Raw genomic sequence first — 6,310 nt, 5'->3', positions numbered from 1 at the left:
ATAGTGTATCCACCACCACAGTCAAGGTACTGAACAGTTCCAACACTGCAAGTATCCCTCATGTTTCCCTTTCATAATTATACCCATATCTCTGCCACCCCCACCCCTGCCCCATCCCTAATCCGTCAAAACCACTAATCTGACCTCTACTTCTAAAATTTTGTCATTTCGAAAATGTTATATAAATAGGACTATGCATTATGTAACCCTTTGGGATTAGCCATTTGTTAAACTCAAAAGTATGTGGAACACTTCTTGAATTTGCATGTCGTTCTTGCACAGAAGCCATGCTAATCTTTTTTGTATCATTGATATTTTAGTGTATGTGCTGCTGAAGTGGGCACAATCATTTGATTTTTAATGTAGTTATTGATATATTTGTATTCAATCTCATTTTCAATTTGTTTTATATTTGTCTCATGCCCTTTTGTTCCTCTATTCCTTCTTTACTGCTGTTTTTGTCCTAAATACTTTTTCTTAGTGTGCTATTTAAACTCGTTTTTTAATTGTTTTTAATTATATTTTTGGGAATAATTTTTTTAGTGGTTCTTCTGGGGGAATTACAGTATGTTTCTAAACTAAAAACAATGTATTTCAGGTAATACTAACTTAATTCCAGTGAAATACACTCCTCCTTTGTTCTATCCCTCCTCCTTTGTGATATTATTATTTATAAATATTACTTCTTTGTATGGCATATTTCCAACAGGAAAGTTTTTATAATTATTCTTTTGTACAATTGTCTCCTAAATAAAGAGAAGAGAGAAACTATCTTTCTAAAGTTTCTTATACTTAAATACATAGTTACTTTTACTCATGCTCTGTATTTTTTGTGTGAGTTTGAATTACTGTCTAGTGTTATTTTCTTTCACCCTGAGGAATTTCCTTTAGTATTCTTTGTAAGAGAGGTCATGTTTATCTGGAAATGTCTCTGTTTTGTCTTCAGTTTTGAAATATAGTTTTGCTAGATATGAGATTCTTGGTTGACATTTTTTTTTCTTTCAATACTTTGAATATGTCATCCCACTGTATTCTGAGCCTTCATTATTTCTGAAGAGAAGTCAGCTGCTAATCTATCAAGCTCTCCTTTCCACTTGTCTGTGATGAATTGCTTTTCCTACTTTCAAGATTTTCTCTGTCTTTGCCTTTCAACATCTTGGCTATGATGTGTCTCTGTAAATGTCTTTTAGTTCATCTTACTTGGAATTAATTATGCTTCTTGGGTGTGTAGATTAATGTTTTTAATCCATTTGGGGAATTTTGGGCCATTGTGTCTTCATTTTTTTTTTTTGCCTCTTTTTCTTTTCTTCTTTTTGAACTCCCAGTACACATATGTTGGAATACTTAATGGTGTCTCACAGGTCTCTCAGGCTCTGCTAATATTTCTTCATTATTTTTTCTTTCAGTTCTTCAGATTGGACAATTTCTAGTGATTTATCTTCAAATTTGCTGATTCTTTCTTTTGCCACTCAAATCTCTTGTTGAGTCCCTTTGTGTATTTTTTATTTCTGCTATCATTATTCTTAACTCTAGAATTTAAAAATGGTCATTTAAAAATAATTTCTTTTTGATATTCTGTATCTGATGAGTCACTGTTATATTTTCTGTTTTGCCTTTTACATTTCTATTGTTATATAATAGTTGTACATATTTATGGGGTACCTGTGATATTTTGATACAAGCATACAATGTGTAATGGTCAAATCAGGGTAATTGGGATATCTCTCACTTCAAACATTTTTATTTTTTCTTGGGAATCATATTTTCTTTTGATTCTTTAAAGAGGGTTTCCTTTATGTTTTTGGAACATATTAATAATACCTACTTTGAAGTCTTTGTCTGGTAAGTCTGTCACCTGGGGTCTTTCAGAGTTTCTATTGCCTGCTTTTTTTGTTCTTGTGTATGAGTCACACTGTGCTGTTTTTGTTTTTATTTTTTGCATGTCTCATAACTTTTTGTTTAAAGCTGGACAGTTTTGATAATATATTGTAGCAACCCTGGACTCGGATTCCTCTCTCCCCTGGTTTGGTTGTTGCTATTTTTGTTATTTATTTGTTATTTGCTATTATTGTTATTTATTTACCAAAATAACTATATACTGTCTGTCTCTCCAGCAATGTGCAGCCACTGATGCCTCCACTCAATTAAAAAAAAAATCTTGATCTTATTTTTAAGCCTGTTTTTTTGGAGTCACGTCTGGGTCAGCATAGCATAGTGGTCAGCATAGCATAGTGGTCAGCCAAAGATTTAAACTCCTTGAGCCAATAAGGCTTTTACCATATGCTGATGGATCTGTGTATGGTTTGGAAAATGGCATTCAAAGTTTAGGCAGTTTGCAAGTCTGTCAGTCTTTACTTTCTGTGCTTTTAGGGTCTCACATTCATTCAGGGACAAGTAGCTCACTAAGACCCTCTTCAGTCTTTCCTGAGCATAAGCACAGCCATGTGGACACATGCAGCCTTCCAGGTATCTAGGGAGCTTACCGAGTCCCACTCTGGCTGCCTTGATCCCTGGATCTTGCTGATACATTTCTTGCTCTTCTGCTGGTATGATGTTTGGCCCAGACAGTAAGGCAATTCCAGGCTAGCTATGATTTTGTTTTTTTCCTATTGTTTACCCACAAGATTGCTATTGTTTTCAACCATGCCCCTGGGCATGGGTTTTTCCATCCTCCATTCCATATCACATTAGCCCATCCAGCCATGGAGCTGCTGGTCCTCAAGGCCTGCCCTGCCCTGGTAGAACTACAGTGGCATGAAGCTGGGTGGAACAGCATGAAACAGTCTTGGACAAAAATACCAATCCCTCTCTGTCCTTACTGAGATTCAATCATTTTTCTTGAATAAATGCTCCTCATTTTTGTTTTGTTTTCGGTCAATTTCCAGATTCCTGAAATGGTTGTTTTTGACAATTTTATCCAGTTTTATTGTTGCTTTTTGGGATGAGGATTTGGTGAGCTCTTTGCTCAACTATTCTGGAAGTCCTGCCCTGGTAATGGCCTTCTGAGGCTATGTTTGCCATAAACAACACCCAAATGGAATGCTTCTTAGAACATAGTGGTTCATATCCAGAGTAGTGTCTGCACATTGTGGGCAGGGCAAAGGTGGAGCAAGTTCCAGTGATATGCCTCCATAATATCTCATCAACTTTCAAAAGGAGACTTACAAAGAGATTGAGCATCCTGTATTCAGAGAGAAGATGAGCAATGAATGCCCGAGAAGTTTGCCATTCCATGTGGCAGTAAATGTGAAGGCTGGTGTGAATGGGGGCTCCACACATCCAATTGAGGAATGGTCTTTAAGATGGGAAATCAAGAAGAAGGGGGGAACATTTTCCTTCCTGAAACATTAACTGTGGGAAATGAGAGGATGGAAAACCACCTATGAGGGACATTTCCAGTTTAAAAAAATTACTAAGGAATATGTTTCTCATCCTCTTTATGTACTTGTATACCTAGAAATACGTCTGTGTCTCTTTGTCCATTGTTCAACTCAGTGGTCTCTCTGGGCCAGGCTGTAAATATATTGATGAAGCTGGACATCCTTCATAGTTGGAAGGAATGGTGGCTCTTGTAGTATTGTGAAAGGTCTCTGTACGTCTGTGTGTGTTCAATAGGGAACCCCTTCCCACATAAAGCTTCTCAGAGTAACAGAGCTGCTATATGCAAATGAAGCTCTTTGATGTGTATTTTCAATTAATCACTGACTCTCGCACAGGATAAATGAAGTTATTTTCCCCGTTATCAGCTTTAATTCGTAGGTTATAATGCTAATGAAGGTTGACTTTTTTTTGATGTTGCTTCTATTTTTATCATTGTCTTTTCCTTATTTTACTAATTACCTGCAAAATGACATGGTATCTAAAAGGCATCATTCTAAATTTTAAAAACCAACACTTAAAAAAAAGTAATCCTCACAAGTGTCTTATGCATGAGGGTGAGCGTTTAACTAATTACTATGCAGAAACCACATGTCAATTGCAGAACAATTGCCTGAAGGGAGCAGCAACTCACATAACCCCATTTTGGAAAAGTAGATCTGTTTTTATTTTATCTTTCTCAGTTTTAGCTGGTGTTTTAAAGAGAGATGTGATTTTGCAGCTTTGGGGATCACTTGTCTATTTCAGGAAATTGTCAGAACCAAGAACTGGAGGAATTCAGGAAGAGGGCTCTAGAGCTCTGTTCTAAAAAATGTTGTAGAAGCAGAGTCTTTGGTTTTTAATGGCCAAGCTCTGTCCATTTTGTGAGCAAATGTCACAGTAAAAGACAGAAATACAGCTCAGAGAATAGCTCCAGAAGACAAATGGCAGGGGAGGTCCAGGTAGCTATAACTTAGTGCTTTAGTCATCTTTAATGGAAATGGAGCCTCTAGCCAAGGCTAATATATAATGTATCGTAAAACATATGTCTGTCAGTCTCCCAGGTACAATAAATAGGGAAAACACAGACCTCAAAGGGAGGCTATGGCATGCCTTGCAGAGGGGCTCAAATTACTTGGCTTGTTGTGGGGGGTTGAAGGCTGTGGGGGAGGAATGATGTAATGTATATTTTTAGTGTTTCTAAGAAATGACTGTCTCCAACCCTGTTCCGGTGGGCTGTGGGAGAGGGAATGGAAAGGGAGGGGCTGGGTTTATAGATCTGCACGGGAAAATTGAGTTGAGTGCCCGTTTGACAGGTGATTAAGCTCTTTCTTTTTTATTTGGAGTGTAGTATAGCAAGGAAGAGATAGGACACGTTCAACTGATGACATTTTCCAGAATGCCCACCAACTTCTTTTCATTTCACTGTTGCTTTTTCCCTGGTGAAACAGCAGCCCAAAGCACCCTAGTAAGGACCAGCTGTCTGATCCTGTGCTGAAGAGCTCTGGTTACTCTCCCTCAGCGGGGGCTCAGCCACCATCTGAATTTCCTGTGTTCCCAGTATGTTCTGCCTCTGAGCTGGACAATCCTTCTGGGTATATTCTTATCTTTTTCCACTACTGAGTCTACTTCTTTGAGTACCAGTTCTTCATATGAGCTGCAAAATCTTGTGTAACCTCTATGACTCTCAGTTTTCTAATCTGTGTAATGGGAAGAATAAGCTATCTCTCTGGGACTCAAATACAGGTCTGCTTATTTCAACTGTAAAGCATGTTCTATGGCTCACCATAGATCCCCATGCTTAAAATGTCATCTCTGCTGCGTTTTTCTAGACTATGTCCTGCCTTTCCTTAGAAAAGCCCACCAAAGTCCTCTCAAAATGAATTAAACCAGCTCCATTCATTCTGTTTATGCCAGGAGTTCTCAATACTTCTTGATCTTTCTACTGTCCTACCTCTCCTGTGTCTCAGCACACAGGTAAGCATGTGCTCAAGCATACGTCCACATGCACATACACGCTCATGCTCATAACAGCCCCACACAGTATCAAGAGAGTGGCTCTTTGTGTGATGTGATTGGAAGTTATGTTGATATCAGATCTGATTCTTTGCCCTAAAATGTGAGGAAACCAGCCCTTTATTCAAATTTGAAAGCCTCATTCTTTTGATTTATGATGATTTTTCCATGCAAGTTCTGCTAGAAACGACTAAATTATTCCCTCATACTTTGCATGCATGGGCATAGGTGAGATCCTTGGAGAATAGGGGTGGGCTGCTGTCAGAGGAGTGGGTGGGTACCTAAGTCCAACCTGACTCACTTGCCAATGCCAGTGTTTCTCAGGATCAGCCCAGTCTACACAGTTGCATCTGGTTTGTTGATGTTATTGTCATTTATGAATATTTAAGCATGTTCACACTAGCCCAGTTTCTCAGTGATTTTAAAGCTCTCTTCAGAGCTTGAGCCCTCATTTTTTCCTTTGGCTATCTCTTCTAATACTGTTTATATGGAAATTTCTTTGGTAGAATGGCTTTAACTTTTTGACTGTGACCCAGTGTAAGAAATACATTTTACACACAGCATGCATACAAATATATACATGACTGAAACAAGGCTTTTCCAAAACTATACTAACCTTTCCTATATTCCAAGTCAAATGAATTTTGGCTTATTCTACTCTATTCCATTTAAAAATGATGTCCTTGACTACTGTGGCAAAATTATTTACCAAACCTATTTCCTCATCTGTGTATACAGCTAGACTACATTTTCTAGCATCCCTTGTGGTTCGATGTGGTAAGGCACTGAGTTCTTGCTAATAAAATGTGATCAGGAGTGACCTGTGTCTCTTTCAGGTATGACTCATAATTCCATGTGGAATCCACCAAGCCTTTTTCCAATTCACTGGCTTGATACAGACAAACATTGTGGATATAGACAGAATGTTTGTGTCCCC

At 38.1% G+C, this 6,310-nt stretch overlaps 1 non-coding gene across 1 annotated transcript; it reads right to left on the bottom strand.

Annotated features, from left to right (window-relative positions):
* Nucleotides 1-237: 237 nt before the first annotated feature.
* LOC115833405 lies at nucleotides 238-344 on the bottom strand. The gene has a single exon (XR_004028840.1). It is a non-coding gene; the product is annotated as a U6 spliceosomal RNA (small nuclear RNA).
* Between the last annotated feature and the right edge of the window lie 5,966 nt (nucleotides 345-6,310).

This window comes from Nomascus leucogenys, chromosome X, assembly GCF_006542625.1.
Source record: "Nomascus leucogenys isolate Asia chromosome X, Asia_NLE_v1, whole genome shotgun sequence".
NCBI lineage: Eukaryota > Metazoa > Chordata > Mammalia > Primates > Hylobatidae > Nomascus > Nomascus leucogenys.
Note: the sequence above shows the minus strand (reverse complement) of the source record. Positions and strands in the feature narration are given on the sequence as shown.